At 42.0% G+C, this 17455-nt stretch overlaps 1 protein-coding gene across 15 annotated transcripts in view; it reads left to right on the forward strand.

The window, feature by feature from the left end:
• The window catches only part of LOC128324954 (uncharacterized), a 128599-nt gene that overhangs the window by 103027 nt on the left and 8117 nt on the right, over window positions 1–17455 (forward strand). For 2 of the 15 annotated variants that reach the window (XM_053250190.1, XM_053250200.1), the window contains one exon: window positions 7524–7601. The exons of 12 other annotated variants lie outside the window; for them this stretch is intronic. The gene's annotated coding sequence lies outside the window, so the exon portion shown is untranslated. Of the gene's footprint in view, window positions 1–5901; window positions 5968–7523; window positions 7602–17455 lie in introns of all 15 variants that reach the window. One more of the 15 variants, XM_053250191.1, reaches the window with a different exon arrangement.

Genomic DNA, 17455 nt, shown 5'->3' on the forward strand with positions numbered 1-17455 from the left:
CTCCGTATTGTTCCCGAAGTTGTTTAACATCATGTTCTGAATGGTGTCACACTTCCCCGGAAGGAACAGGTACACAGTCTAGGGGCTTCTGGATCCACGTCTCTCCCTGGTGTCCCAGGTTGAGGCAGTGGCTAGAGGTGCCTTCTATCAGTTTCGGCTGATATGCCAGCTGCTTCCGTTTCTTGAGATAGATGACCTCAAAATAGTGGTACATCTGCTGGTAACCTCCAGACTGGATTACTGTAATGTGCTCTATGTGGGGCTGTCCTTGTATGTAGTCCAGAAGCTACAGTTGGTTCAGAATGTTGGTTCAGAATGTGGCAGCCAGGCTGTTCTCTGGATCATCTAGGACCATATTACTCCTGTATTGGAGGAGTTACACTGGCTGCCAATATGTTTACAAGCAAAATTACAAGGTGTTAGTTATAACCTATAAAGCCCTAAACAGCTTGGGCCCTGGGTATTTAAGAGAACGTCTTCTTTGTTATGAACCCCACCGCCCAGTGAGATCATCAGGAGAGGTCCGGCTGCATTTGCCACCGGCTCGTCTGGTGGCTACTCAGGGATGGGCCTTCTCTGTTGCTGCCCTGAGGCTTTGGAATGCACTCCCTAGTGAAATAAGAGCCTCTTCATCTCTGACAGTTTTTTAAAAGTCTTTAAAGACACATCTCTTCACCCAGGCTTTTAACTGATACTGTTTTGATTGTTTTTAATGTTGTTTTAGAGCATTGTTTAAAAAAAATTAATTGTTGTGTTTTAAATTTTTTGTTTTGTTTTTAACTGTTTTAATGTTGTTTTTATCTGTTGTAGACCACCCAGAGACGTAAGTTTTGGGCAGTATAAAAATATGTAAAATCAGTCAATCAATCAATCAATCAAGCCAGGCTGCTCTATGGAGGAAAGCCACGGGGACGGGTACCCCGGTGGCTGCTCTCCCTATCTTGACAACTGCCACCACGTATCTGTCAAAGCATGCCCCCTGCCAGCCTGTCCACCCATATGGGCACGGTATCTTTTACCAGAGAGTGTGGGCCCCATTTGTTGGGTAAGCTCAACCCATGAGCATGCAGTCCAATGGGAGACCTAGTGCTTTAAACCCCATGGTCCTCCCAGTAGACTGGCCCTCTCATGAGAGTGCAAGCTCACTGGCAGCAAGCTGCTAATGGAGCAGGAGTGTAGTTTGGTCTGCATGGACTGCTTTGACGGGGCGAGCCCTCGCAACAGCATCCTAAGTCATGGCTAGACAGAATCCCCAGGATCTGTTGCCCTCCCTCATATACCTATCCCCTCCTAGGAAGTCTTCATGTCTACTTCACTTTCCTGAGTAACAGGGAAATAGTTCACCCCCAAGACACCCTACTTGCCCCCGCTCCCGCCTATCAAGCTTGTGTGGGACTATTTTGTTGCAGGGCTCTTTGTGGGGTTGTGGAGTCATCACTGTCTGAAGAAGTGCTGGGATGGTATGGCATTTACTGTGATTAAAATGCCTTTTCCATGCTGAGGACAGGCAGACCACTCTGAAAATGCACACTCACACTTGGCATGCCTCCTTCCAGATCATGGCCAATCATGGCTGCTCCACTGACATGCTGATGCTTTGGCCACAGTTGTGGAGCTTTGGCCACAGGCCATGGAACTTGCTGGGATCAGCCTCAGCAGCAGAGGAGCTGGGAGGTGCTCCCCTCTTCTGGAACCAGAGGTTGCCAGACCACAGTTGGACAAAGTGCGATTAATAATTTAAAATTGGAGCCACAGGTTCACCAACCTCTGGTTTCATGTTACATCTGAATATGTCCAGTGTGTGCATGTGTCCCAATTAGAGCTGTGACATTTAAACGATTGGTCATTAAATTATTGGTCATTTAATTAATTAAATAACTCATGATTGACTAAAAAGCCAGTTAAGAAAAATCAAGGAATATGCTTTTTAGCCTACTTTTTGTAAGGAAAGTAAGCTTATGAGATCACCCGGCAGTGTGTGTATCCCCCCCACCCCGCAGTCAACATCAAAGTGCCCAGACCAATAAGAACCTAATTGGTTACAGTTGTAGGGACACACAGGGACACATCAACAGCATAGTTTGTGATGATGTCATCCACCCTGATTTAAGATGGGGGACGTGTGAATGTTTGAGGCGCAAGTGGGCTAAGTTGTGGACCGCCTAACCAATTTGAACCAAATTTGCTACAGCTGTAGGTCACATAGGGATGCCTCAGTGGCATAGTTTGTAATGTTGTCATCCACACTGGTTCAAGATGGCAGATGCATTAATATTTGAAGTGCAAGTGGGCTAATTTGTGAACCGCCTAACTGATTTGAACCAAATTTGCAACAGCTGTAGGGACACATAGGGACACCTCAGTGGCATAGTCATCCACCCCAATTCAAAATGGCAGACGTGTGATTATATAAGGCTGAAGTGGGCTAACATGTGAGAATCGTAATTATCAATTAAGATGATAGTGAAAGGAAAGTAGGCAGATTAGTTCTTAGCAGAGCAATTTCTTCACATTATCTATTTTTAAAATAAAGTGTGCTGTCAAGTCGATTTAGACTCCTGGCACCCACAGAGCCCCGTGGTTTTCTTTGGTAGAATACAGGAGGGGGTTACCATTGCCTCCTCTCACACAGTACAAGATGATGCCTTTCAGCATCTTCCTATATCGCTGCTGCCCGATATAGGTCAGGTGTCTTTCCATAGTCTGGGAAACATACCAACAGGGATTCAAACCGGCAACCTTCTGCTTGTTAGTCAATAATTTCCCCACTGCGCCACTTAAGGTGGCTATTTTAAATATAGTTGCATATAAAAACTGTAGATGGTGGTCATCATCTTAGAACAATAGAAATCGTATATAGAAATAGAAATTAATAATAATAATAATAATAATAATAATAATAATAATAATAATAATAACAAGCATTTCTTCTTCACTCTCATACAGGAGCTAATGCTTCTTCTCTAATGGTGCTTACTACAATATATATGTACATTATCTAATAACAACATACACCTTTTTCTTCAAAACTATTGTTTTATTCATATGCAAATGTGTGCACATTTGCTAGCTTAATTAATAAATCAATTACACCTTATTAAATTAACTGACAAAGATTTCCTTAACTGAATGACTACCCTAGTTCTCCACCTATCCTACTGTATACTTTTCAGACAGCTGCCTGCATCATACAAAACTTTGCCTTTAAGTTGGCTCTCCTGTAATTGTTTGAATAGGTTAACACATTAGCTAGACAATGATGTGTCACATCCTTTCAGGTCCTCACAAATAGCTCTTACTTTGTCTTGTTAGCTTTTAGAAACAAGATATGAATCCTCTTCTTTGGCCTCCAAGACCTTGAGTTTCATTATCTCAAACAAGAAGAGGGAAATGGCATTAAGCTAATGAAGTATTTATTGACCTCGCACCATTAATCTCTACCACCTTGTGTGAAAGGACTAGAGCATGTGCGGCTAAGTAGGGCATTTACTAAACTATTGATTGCTTTAGAGAGCTTATTTTGGTGCGCCAGACCTGAAGACATTGGTTTTCAAAGTAGTGTAAAAAGCGCTTCACTTTATTTCAAGGGATGGATACACAAATGAACATTAGAGAATTCACATTCTTTGAAAAGAACAGAGGATTATTTTGAGGAGTTGAAAAATGTAAAGAGACATTTTTATTGAATATATGATGGTTGGAACAGAGTCTCTCTGTTTGCAAGCTTTTCAGTTCCTTGATGTTAACAATGAAATGTAGCTACCAGGAATCAAGCATTGAACTTTCATCTTTAATAGAAACTTCACATCACCATACAGGTATTATTTGTATATGTCCTGTTGAGATGGCAGATGCATGCATAGGCAATGTACATGAAAGTGTTAGCCATCAGCAAACAGATATCAGAAATTGCTGATACTCACTGGAGCGTGCAAAATCTGTATTGAATACTTACTCGAACATCACAAAAGAAATGAAAGAATCAAGATACGGAACCTAAAGATGAAAGGCTTGTTCCTCATGTTACTCCATTTGAAAGTCATTAAAGCAGTCATTTCAGAAGGTCACTGACAGTTGTAAAAACTGCAATGAGCACATATGATGAATGAATGAATGAATATGACCAATAAAATGTGCAATTGAGCAGTGTTGTACTGTTGATCAAAAGTTACAGAATTTTCATCCTGTGTGTGATGATGAAACGTTATAGTATTTTTCATACTTTAGTCACACCCAGTTGATCAGGGAACTGGAAAAGGTAATTTTTGAGAAGATCTAATCTGCCTACTTTCTTTTCACTATCCCGATAACTGGACTAAATTTGGTCCAAATCAGTTAGGCAGTTCACAAGTTGGCCCACATGTGCCTCAAACATTCTCACATCTGCCATCTTGAACTGAGGTGGATGACAGCATTACAGGTGATGCCTTTGAGATGTCTCTATGTATCCCTACAACTATAACAAATTTGGTCCAAGTCCGTTCCCACATGCTTTTCAAATGTTCATGTGTCTGACATCTTGAATAGGGATGGATGACATCATCACAAACCATATTGAATTGGGGTGGATGACCATTTGCGTGGTGATGTAAATGACCGCTGTGCATGCATGGAGGCCCGAAATGGACAACAGTCGGCCCAGGCTGCTCTTTGGGAAGCCGGAAGGGGATTTGGAGGAGCCCCTACTACCACCACCACTGTATCCACTGCTACCACCTCCACTGTCCCCCTCTGGAAAAATTAAGGTACTAAGTACACTTTCTGTCACCCCCTACCTTACCATGCCCTTATAATTGTAAAGGGGAATCCTTGCTGGAACCCCCTCTACAAGTATATCCATGAACTGACCCACAAACCAGTGTGGCCTGGTTCAATAGCCAAACTGGACTGGACCCAATTCGGCCAGACTGGGCTGAGTCACTTCAAATCCAGTCTCGATTAAAACCAAATGAGCAAACCGGTTCTGTACACACCCCTACTAAATTCCAGATGAAGGTCAGTTTCACAGGTGCATTTACCTTTCTGTCCCAACCTTACATGTCATGCATGTGTGAAGTTCTTGTTCACATGATTGTTCAAAATGAATTGCGGGCTTCTTAGGAGAAATGTCTGAAAAGATGTTGAGGGAAATCAAGAAGGTTTCAAGAAGGCTAACAAACTTTGGCTGCATTCTCATGTAACACGGAACTGTGGGTCCAATGGACCCATGGTTCTACTCTCCCCTCCCCCCGCTCTCTGGTCCAAATTCAGACATAATTGAGAGCTCCCTCTCTACAGTCAGCAAGACTGCAGAAAGGAGGGGGGACTGGCTATTTGGGCTTCCTTCTTGACTGAAGGACAACCCCAGCAGCCAATAATAGCTGGAATGAGGGAGAACCTTTCTCCCTCAGCTCTGCAGAACAGCCAGACTGTGATGCCACATTTGGACATAATGCTGGCACTGCTAAACCGGAGGTCCAGGTGCAAAATTCACTACAAACTGAAGGTACAAATCAGAGTCTGAGGAGGGAAACTGTGGGTCCATTTCTGGTGAGAACGGCAGTTGCCCATATTTGTACGTACACAAATTGTAACCAGAGGCCCTTAAAATCCAGTTTCGTGTTACGTGTGAATGTGGCCTTTTCCAGGAGTGCACCCTAGATTTCCTGGACTGCAAGTATTCTAAGCTTTTATCTGTTTTCCCTGGTTTGTGAAACATTTTAGAAAACTGAAACTAATATTTTGATTTGTGAACCTTTGCAGAACCTGCCATTTAAATTCATAATGCCTTTCTTGTGTTCCGTGGGCATTTGCCAAAGCTTAAAATGTCTAGTCAAGGAAATTATTTTTAAACCAATACTCTACTCTTCTCTCTTTCTTTTTCTTTTGTTTTCTGTACTTACACCTTTCTATGAAGATTAGCTTCCTGGGCTGCATTCCAGGACAGAGGGGAATCTGCCAGCCAAATGGCACTTGCTGAATCAGAGGGTAATTAAAGGAAATGAGGTGTTGGAAAAGTGGAATAAAAGAGTTAAAAAGTGGGTTGCAAGGAATTCAGGTAGCTGATACCAGTTGGTCACAGGTGAATATAAGCAAAGATTAAGGTGATGATAACAATGCCCTTTCTGAAAGTGACCATAAGTTCTCATAAAAAATAAACACATTTAGAAAATACTTTGTAGTTTAGCTTTTTAAATAAACAGAGATGCTCCCCCTACTTTTGGTGTCATGTAATATAATCTCAGGTTCATGAATAACTGAGTTAATAGGTGAATTCCACAAGATGGACAGGCTAGTGTACATGTATGTCCTATGAAGCAGAGGGATTGTTCTGTCCTAATTACCTGATAGACCAGAACTTTTGAATTGGTTTTGATTGATAGTCCTCTCTTTCTTAAATGGCTTTCAGGGGTTTTGTTAACACTTTGAGTGAAATATTTAGAAAAATTCCAGAAATGTTTGTCTACATTTTATTAAAATGCATGTTAGCAATCTGCATCATGATTATTGTGGGAATGATTCATTCTATCATCTGCAAAGTGGAATAATACTGATGGCGAAAATAATGTCACATCAGATCACCCCCTTCTTCCCTTTGCCAGGGCCACCAGTGCCTACGGCTAGCAATTTTGGCATAAGAAGGAACAGTGTACTTCATCTAATTGTTCCCACATCACTTTGGTAATGTAGAACTCACAGGAGGTGCCTTAAGAAAACAGATATAATTATTGGTAGGACTGTCAATGAAATGAAGAGTTTTAGTTGAACAGTAACCGCCTAAAAGAAGTTTAAGATGCTTCTGCTATGCTTTAGTTTACTGATCTATATAGATTGCTTTGATTATTCTGTTCTATGGTTTAATTCATTCATACCCTTCAAAGCTCTGTTTTATTAAATGTAAGTTGCTTTGAGTGTCATAAACAAAAAAGCAACTTATACATTTAATAATGGAACCAATTAATATTTTATTTTCAATATCACCATAGTTTTAAAATAGGTTCCTTCCTGAGAGATTTTAGAAAGCAAAATATAGTTTTGGGCAAGATCCACTCACATCCTAGATACACTATCCACTCTTGGAGAATGCTGGTCCGGTCCCTTGAAAGTACATGCATGGCCACATGCACAGGCAGCACGCAATGAGACATTAGGGAGAATCGGAGTCTCTGGCTGCATTCACATGTAATGGGGAACTGGAGCTGCAGGGACCAGAGATTTCCCTACTGTTACACCCAAACATGTGCTACTCCATTCCCATTCCTTCCGTGACCTGAGGTTTCGTTCCGAAGAGTCCAATTTGAACCCTCAGTTTGTAGTGTACCTGCTCAAAACCGGGGTTCCATGGGGCCTCTGTTACATCTGAATGCAACACCGGAGTCTGCATTTGGCTGGACTGGAGTTGAGGGAGGAAGCTCCTCCCTCTCTCCCTAATTGAATGGCTGCATGGGCTGTCCTTCAAGCAAGAAGGAAGCCCACACTGCCAGTTCTGTATACAGAAATATATACAGCTGGATATTTTTCATTCATGTTATTCATATTAACAGAAATTTTGATATGCAAAGCTACTGCAATCATCTACATGGGCAGCACCTCAGGAAAAAGATACACCCTGATACAAATGAGTAAGTATCAGTGATAGTCTTATCTAAACATTTTAGTGAATTGATGATGACTGAATATGGCAAAGGCTCTCAGTGACAAAAATCCAACTTGGCAGTGACCTTGGCAGAATGTTAGCATAAGACTTGAACAGAGATAAGATTGTCTTGAATGTGATAAACAGTAGAAGTAGCAGCCAATTCGCACATGACACTTTTGATGACATCGGAATCTCATATAGGTACACATATGTACCATGATCTACAAATGTGATCCATGTGGGGAAATGGATTTCTTAACACAGATTCTCTATCAGGTTGTTGCATGTAAAATAAACAAAGCAACCAAATATCTAGACTTCTCTTTAGAAAGGCATGACCACCACATGCAGGTGCATAGTTAATAACAGAACTGCAATCAGCTGTCTCAAAGACGGTCTCTTAACATATATTGAAGTCCACCATTTGCTCTTCCTAGAGCTGAAGAGCTCTTCCTAGAACTCTTGCTAGAGCTCCGTTGCTGCATTTGCACATAATGTGGAACTGCGGGTCCAATGGACCCACAGTCCTGCTCCCCACTCTTCTCTCCTGTCCACATTCAGACAAAATGAACAAGAGGCTCTCCAAAGTCAGGGGAACTGCAGAGAGTAGGGAGAACTGGCTGTGTGGGCTTCCTTTTTTCATGAAGGACAGCCCACCCAGCCAATCACAGCCAGAGGAGCTTCCTCCTTCAACTCCAGTTTCAGCCAGCCCAGCCTGCAGTTCCACATTCAGATGTACTGTGGGCAGCTGCAAACTTTGAGTATGAGAAGCGAAACTCACTACAACCCAAGATTTCCAACTGAAGTTTGGTGAGCAAAACCTCATGTCACCATCTGTATGGGACCGGAGTTCCACACATTTGGATGTTAGGTTTGGAACCTTTGGCCCCTTCAACTCTGGTTTCCCATTACATGTGCATGGGGCCAGAGCAACAATGAATTAAAAGCACAGCGATATGCCAGTGATAGGCTACTATGAGGGGAGAAGATGGAAGACACAGCTGCTACAGGGACAATTTACTAAAAAAAGATGCCAGCAGTATCATACCTAGTAGAAATCATGAAGTCTGAACCTTGAAAAACAGAGCAGAACCTGTCCAATCAATCAATCAGAAATATACCTAGCCATATTCTAGAGAGATATGTTTCTTTCTGGCTCATTTGTGAAGGCTTAGGATATCTCTCTGAAGCCTTCATCTAAATACAGATTTGTACACATGAGAGGGTCATACTCTAGAAACTATCCCCCGTCCCTTATTTTTCACCATGTTTTGTAGCAATGAATATTTTAGAACTATTTTTGCCCCAAGGATATTATGATTTCTAGTTTATTATGTAATCAACATTGTTATTGATTCCCCCCCCCCCAAATTTACTTTCAGTTCTTTAAATGTGTTCTTGTTTTGTTCTTTATGTTTCTAAATGAATTTATTGATTTGTATGCAAGCTATAAACATAGGATCAAAATACGTGTGGCACTTGAAACATAATTAGTCCTTTTATCTTGTTTAAAAAGCAAAATAGCATCTGCGTGGGGCTGATCAGCATCAAGACTACTATAGTGTGCAAGAAGGGGACATTTAACAAAAATAACCCCTTAACAAAAACTGGTTTGTGGTACCAATTGTAGTTTCCCACCCAAGACATCAGGACAAGGGCAATCTTTATTGGGACTGCAGCCCTGGAGGCAAGAATTAAGCACTTCATCCCCACATTCTGCAGTCCTGATGCATATCAATCTCCTCCCCACAGCTGCTATTTTGCTCTTTTTTAAAAAATGAAGGAAGAACTACTGACGCTTCTTGTGTCTTGTCCACTTTGACCTTTATACAGATTTTTTAAAAAGCTAATTTCTGGGGTTTGGATATTATGAGTTTGCTGAGAATTCACATATACATGAATACTTTCCACAACACATATTTTTCTCTGCATATAAACTTGGGATGAACTTTTCTATTTTAAAAAAATCAAAATGATGTTGCTGATTAACAATCATGCATACATTTGTGTTTGTCTGTATGTTTTCTTACATAAACACATTTGGATTTTCAAAATTCCTTCTAGATGAGTTGTGGTTGAAGGTAGGGATGTGCTGAAATGTGATTTGGCTTCTGAAACATGATTTGGCTTCCAAATTGTGGCACAATCTCTTTAAAATTGAGGGCTTACCCAGCCCTTTAATGCAGAGGAGAGCAGGTCCATCCCTGCTCCTCTTCTGCTCACTGCTACTTCCTTACTGGCAGTGATCCCCCCAGGTATCAGTGTGCACCACCAGCACTCTCTCCCAGCAGCTTGCATGTGATGCTGGCATGCACATGGCCTCTGCATATGCCCAGCGGCCATTTGCGTGGTCAGCAACCATGTACAAAGTGCACATTTGCAAAGGTCTGTGCATGTGCGAAGGCCATGTGTGTGCCAGCATCACATGCAAGCTGCTGGGAGAGAGCATCGCCAGTGCACTAATAGCTGGAGGGCGTGCCGCCAGTACAGAAATGGTGGTGAGCAGAGGAGGAGCAGGGATGGACCTGCTTTCCTCAGCATTAAATGGGTTGTGTAAGCCCTCAATTTTAAAGGGAGTGTGCCGTGATTTGGAAACTGATTCCTGTTTCAAGCACTTCCCTAGTTGAAAGTGTGGGGGGGGGGGGCGGGGAGAGAGAATCCACTTGGCCTTACTAAGTCGTTTGACAATTCCCTAACATTTTCTTCTGCTGTAGCAATACCAAAAGATCATTAGTCCCTGTTTTCCATGTGAAAACTGAGCTTGGATTTGCTTATGCTACAAGGTCAAGGCTGGGCTATGTCTATGGATTATTCCTCCAATTATCTATTTGTTGAGTCCTTAGAGAGAACTGTGGTTCCTCAGCTCATTCAAAGGATTAAAGTCATTGAAGCCTGATATAGGAATCAGTGTATCTTGGTCATACATTATTGATACAAACCCTCAGTTTAGCAGAGCTGAACTTGCAGACTTTGTAGATCTATATGGATTTGTATGCATATAACCTTAAATCCAAGTTATCCATCATCCGATGGGCTTGATGAAGTTGGTGGTGTACAAATTTTTCATTAACAAGCACACCACTAGTTAGTGACAACAGATGATACACTTAATTTAGTTCACCAGAACACAGATGTCCAAGTTCTGGAGGAAAGGTCAGTCTTCTGGATAACTGTTATTTCACCAGACCATTTCAAATAATGATCAGTATTTAAGTACACAATGCAAATGAGTCTCAAGGCATTTGCTTGCTGCATATCCTTGAAACAAATGGATGTTGACTTCACTGAAATGAATTCACTGAGGTTCAAGGGCAGTGCATTTGGAAGGAAGAATTAGCAAATTCTTGTGAATATGAAACAGCTGTTTGAAAGTACATGCATCATACAGTTGCACTGTCAGAGATGGGATTGGCTGCAGCACCCTCATTGGCAAATCTGGATTAAGGATGTGTGAACAGGCTCAATGTCGAACAGGTTTGATGTTGAGCCGGTTCGGTTTGACTGCTCAGCATCGAACTGAACTACCCCGTGTTTGGTCCGGCCCCGGACCAAACGCCAGGGAGGGGGTTGTTATTTTTTTTTTTAAAGTTTTAAAAATATTAACCCTAACCCTTTTTCCCTGAAGGGGAAGGTCCTTGAGGTGGCGGGGTTGTTGGTTTGTTTGTGTTTTTTTGCAAAGTTCCCCCTCCCCCTACTGGCCTCCGTTCTCACCCCCTCCAGCCCACTAGGCCGTTTTTTTGGCCCATTTGAGCCTCCGTATTTCAGTGTGGTGGCCATTTTGGATGCTACCGTGCATGAACAAATGGCCTCTGCAAGGCCTGGCATGACCCAGGGCCTCACAGAGGCCATTTGCACATGTGCTGCAGTGTCAAAAATGGCTGCCACGCCAAAATACGGAGCCCTGAACGGGCCAAAAAATTGGCTGAATGGGCCACAGGAGGTGAGAATGGAGGATGGCGGTGGGAGGGGGAACCTTTGCAGACCCCCCACGTCAACTTGAGGACATTCCCCTTCAGGGGAAGAAGTAAAACAAAATATTTTAAAAACTTTAAACAACAAAGTTGTGAACCCACCCCAGACCAAACCGAAATGGGTGTGTGTGTGAGTTCGAGGGGGTGCCGAACTGAACTGGTCTGGACTCGAACCGAACCAGGCCAGCCGGTTCCGTGCACATCTCTAATCTGGATTTGTTACTGTAGAACAAATCCAGTATGAAATTACATTAGAGGAGAGCAAAATTCTCATAAAAGACTGAAGCTTTTTTTTTTTTGCAAAGTCAGTTTTATTAACTTTTAACAATAATAACCATAACAATCATAATAAACACAAATGGACTTCCCACGCACCTCTCTTCGTGAAATTACAACTATAAAGTTTACCCTTATTATGGTAGTAATAAAAAACACAAATTTAAACCTTTAAAGTTAAAAGAAAAGAAAAGGGGGGGGGGGGGAACCATTAATCTACCCAGCCTGCATTTCAGATCAAATCCTGCTGTAAGAACAAGATCAATAATAGGAAACATTCTGGCCACCGTGGATACGTACATGAAGAAAGTCAAGTCAAGTCATATGTAGAAATTACTCCTTGTGTTGTTCCCAGCAGGAAGGCTTCTGGCTTCTTGAGAAAAATCACTTTCTTCAATTCATTATATATCATGCCCCAATAGGCCTTAGCCTTCCCATAGATCCACCATATATAAACACATATACACACACACACACACACACACACACACACACACACATACATATACATATATATACATATACATACATATACATACACATACACACACATAAAAAGAAACCTTCAGTATACCCACACTTCAAACATTTGTTTAAAACATTTTTAAATCACTCTTCCAAAACTTTCCCCAGGCTGCCCTTTCTATATTATATCCAACATCTATACTAAAACCAGTCTCTAACCAAATTTTATATTCTAGTTAAGCTTTTTAACTTACAATCCTTTCCATAAGAATACAACAAATCTCTGTCTCTGTAAATACCCCCAACACATCTACATATTTACTTCTTTACACAACAGAGCTTCAATCAGGGATACCCATAACAGAATTTTTGATTCCAACCAATCTTTACCTAATGGTTCAAAAAATCTTTATATATTTTACTTTTTTCATACCCTAAATAGACATGCCATCCAAACCTTCTATCAAGACCCTCCAAATCAAAAACTCTGGAGTTTCTCAATGTTGTCCATTCCTTTAACCATATCTAACAAACAGCATCAAGATACAACCCTAAATCTGGCAAGGTAAAACCACATCTTTAAAATTTATTCTTAATCTTTTCCCCTGCCAAATAAACTTAATTATATCCTTCTGCCATCGCCTAAAACAAGTCATATAAACAGTTCTGCAGCGTGGGTTTTGTATCTAATCACTAGCAGTTAAAATTTTCTCACGGTGGTGTGAAACATCTATTGCTTCCATTGGTTGAGAAGAATGATAGACAGAGTCCATAGCAAATGGGAAACAACAAGACGTCTCTTCTTTAAACTTAATGAATAGCAATCCCCACTAAAAAAAATCTTTTCCAGATGTTAAAAAATTTTTAATCCACAATTTAAGTCTTAAGATTTGGCATTTAGCAAACAAGGAAAAAGAAAGAATTCCTTTCTTCAATTATAATCCAGAGAGAAACTTACAGCCTTATCTGTAGCGTCTTTCCCAGAAACGCATGAGGAATTTCATCAATTTGTCATCATCATTCACAAAGGAGGTGAGCTTCTTGAACTTCAAACATTACTTCTTGAACTTCAAACATTAATTATATCCATGCCGTAGAGATTGTCTGCCGGGCAGCTTCGGTCATAGAGATTTCCTGAGGAGGAGACGAGCAAAGATGGAATCCTTATTCCTGCCGATCAACTTGAGACAAAAACCGCGCTCTTCAGCCCAATCCCTGTATCCGGTGACCAGTATATGGGAATCGTGGTTTATCTTGAGTCAATCCTTTAATCCAGGATGACGTGGGAGGGTTTTGAAGCCTCAAAAACCCTCTATTTTCTCCTTCTCGGTCTCCCCTTTGCAGAGGAGCAGCCAGCTGCTCCGGCAGTCCAACCGGAAGTCCAACGACTGAAGCTTTCGACACATCTAGCTGGGTAGCTACCCAGCCATTGTTTCAGGAACCACCACATGATCACAACACAAGCAACAGTCTTGAACAGTACAAGAAGTATCCTTCAATGGGAAGGCAACACTAGTAGAAACTTTAATCACATAATTGTCCCTCCCATGCTTATCCCCCACCCAGGGACACTCTTACCCCTGAACTTCTGGGCCAAAGACCAGGGCCTCCACAGCCCCTGGGAGCCCCTGGGAGCCCCCCAATTCTCTGTAGTCTGTCCCAGGTAGTGTGGTCACCTGGCTGAGCATGATGATGCTTAATTTGCAGGAGAGCGGGGTCTCCAAAGGCCTCTTGGTCCAGGCTCCAAAATTACCTAGGTGTACCCTTGCCCCCACCCCACACACATATACTGTAAATAGCATGTGAAGGGGGGGGTCCAGATCAGGATGATTAGCTTACCCTCTACCACAGTCTTGATCTGGAGCAGGGGCCACTCTTATGTGGTATCTTCCCAGGCCATATAGCACATGCAAAGGGGGCAATCCAGACTGGAAAAGTGGCACAGGTTAGGACTAGTGTTCCTCTACCCTCCGCCATGTTTCTGATTGTGAGGGATCCCCGGGAACGGAGGTGGAAGGAAGGAGGAGCGCTTGGCCATCGGGGGTGAAGGGGACTCCCAAGGGCAGCCACTTACCCCAGTCTCAGGCTGCGATTGCAGCACTCCCGCCTATGGCCTCGTTAGCTGGACTAAATGAGGGATGAGGAACACCATCGCAACTCCTGGCAAGGTCTTGCTGGATCATCCAAGGGTCTCACAAGAGCTTGGAGGGATCTTGCAATCCTTCAGGTCAAGATCCCGGCCAAGGCTGAGGTTTCACGAGGATTGCCCCAATTGTCAGGGGCTTTATAAGTATCGGCTGGCCTGTGATGAATGTCCAGACAAGGAGGAGGGCTTGGAGCTGACAGAGCCCTATGATTCCTGTTGGAGCTGGTGGACAGTACATGGCTGAATGGGGGACTTGGGACATAACAAGTCGTGGCCAAAAAGGGCAGAGCCAGCTGCCAACATCCCTCTGAGGCTAGTCTGTGACTGGGTCCATTGGAGAAGTATGACACTGATCCAGGCCAAGTCTGCTTTCCTGCTATTTATGGTGGTGGTGGGGGGGAGCAATTATCCCAGGGCTAATTACTTTATGGACTTTCTCCTCATGAATCTTAATGCTAGCCCCTCCCACCACCCCCACTGTATTCCAGGTACATAACATCTGTCCAAGGCTTAAGATCATCTAAAAGCTCGGAATGATAACCTGTTAATACCTTTTAGTCATGTTGCCAAAACCACAGACTGGGTAAAGATTAGCAAAAGGATAGAATTTTCCACTTCTACATATGCTTATGGATGTGCTTCTATTATTCAAATGTGTACTCCACCTAATTACATAAAAATCTCAGCAGCAGTATATAAAATAAATACATATAAAATATTTAAAGACAACAAAACAGTTCATAAAAACAATGCAGCAATGGATGAAGTAATAGTCTAAAGGTCAGGAAAATTGAACCAGGAGATAGTTGTCATTCCAGACGTAATGAACTAATATTGAGTACATTAATGTTGAATTGGTTTGTGGATGGACTGCATTTTTTAACCTTATTGGAGCCCTCCTGGACAGTAACCTAGCCAGAGAGTGGGGGAAACCGAAATGGAGGTTTCTTGTATGAAACAACATTAATATAACAGAAGCCAAGAGAGTATCCAATATAATAATAATATGTGGATCTTCAGGTTTCATACTGAAAATGGTTTGGAGCTAAGAAGGCAAAACCAAATGGGCAACGAGAAAATTTATGAGGATAATATTGTTAGAGCTGCTGAGTAATTTGTGTCGTTCATGCACTGAAAATGTCATTAAGCAATGTTTTCATCTCCACCTTCATACTTAGACTAATATAACCTAAAACACTAAAAGAAAACAGCAGGAGCTATGATTTAATTAAACCATAAAACACAACAGACCATGCAGTAATACTGATTAAAGTTACTTCAGACACACAAAAGCCTCAGGAGAGGCCAAGTGCCTTTAAGCACCCAAGTAGTGCATTAATCAGCTCCACAACACACTAAGCCACCCCTTAATTGCAATTACAAAATGGCTCTTTTTAAACTTAGGACAATAGAACCCCTTTATATTCCATCTTTCAAATGTTAGCAAATGTGGTTTACAGCTCAGACGACATGGCCGTGCCATCGCTGCATGAAAAACTTCCAGCTCTCTGAGTTTCTGGGGGCCTCTTTGCTCTATGACAGTGCTCTTTGCTATTGGACAAAAAACCAAAAAACAAAGCAAAAACAAACCAAAGAGAGTCCGGTCAAACCCTAATGCCATGCAAGATGGCACTGGGGGTCAAAAGGCTTCTGTATCTCATAAAAGAGCCCCACCAGTGTTGGGTGGAGCATAGCTCTACTCAGGGGGAATGGTTGTTTCCATGTTGTGCCAAGGGGGCTGCACTGAGTATTCTGTGTCACAGCTAGTTGGGGAGCCACCACTTGCTCCTGGGCCTTGCAATGAAGAACACTACACTAGAACATACTGTTGATAACCTTGTGGTTACTCCAGCAGCTCATCCAGGCAGGTCCTTTCTTGAGAGATGACAGTGGCCATTTCTAAAAATAAAACAACCTTTTTATCGAAAAAAGGTGATAAAGAGACACAAGGCTGCTTTCAGAAGCTCTGACTCAAACTGTGTTTTGGTGGACCCTGGTGTTCTTGGAAGCTTATTAAGAGTTTTTCAAGAGTTTCTTATTGAAAATAGTGAACAAGCTGGCCTGTCACTACTAATTTTCTTTCAAAATGCACAACTCCAGAGTTTGTTGGGTCAGGGGCATAGATAGGTTGAAGTGGGCCCAGGGACAAGAAGTGAAGATGGGCCCCTGGGCCCCCTGCAGCCTTTTTCTCTAACCCAATATATTTGCTGTATAAGAACTATGTGGACATGGTGAAAAACAAAAACATTATTGTAACACCTCCCCCCTCCCCCCGCACCCACTCCTATGTAAATAACATCACAGACTCTGATCAGGAGCCAGAAGCTTGCCACTGAGTCAGGGAAGTGAGAGCAGAGTGTAAAGAGTAGGCTGTTTTTCAGCCAGTGGGCTTCCCTTCTCTCATGGGTCCATGGACATTTATCCCTGCCTTCTTCAATGATAGCTATGCCCCTGTGTTTAGACTAGGAATGTGCATGAATTGAATATTCAGATTTGATTTGAATTTGAATTGAAGCTTACTGATTCAGTTCAAATTGAATTGGCTCAAAACAGGCTGATTCAGTTTAAATTTATTTGATTCAAATTCAAATTGATTTGACCTGTTTTGGTGTCATTTTTTTACCACTCAGGGTGCCTGAATGGTTTAAAAAAGGTGCCAAAATGTAACTAAACTGTCCTTGAATAGATTCAAATAGATTCAAATCTGGCCGATCAAAATTCAAATTGAATTACCCTCCTTAGGGGTGATTGATTTGAATTTGAATCATTCAAATGAGCCAGATTTGAGCTGAATTGATTCAAATTCGAATTGATTTGCACATCCCTAGTTAGGCTTGCCAATTTCTCAACTGGTCTTTGAAGCAATTCCTAACAGCAACTTGATTTTCACATATTAGCAGAGGACACTACTTTTCTCCATGCACTGAAAAGTTTTGTTTGCTGATGTCTGAACATGAAGCTGCTATTAAGTAAATCATC

The sequence above is a fragment of the Hemicordylus capensis genome, chromosome 4 (assembly GCF_027244095.1).
Source record: "Hemicordylus capensis ecotype Gifberg chromosome 4, rHemCap1.1.pri, whole genome shotgun sequence".
Lineage (NCBI taxonomy): Eukaryota > Metazoa > Chordata > Lepidosauria > Squamata > Cordylidae > Hemicordylus > Hemicordylus capensis.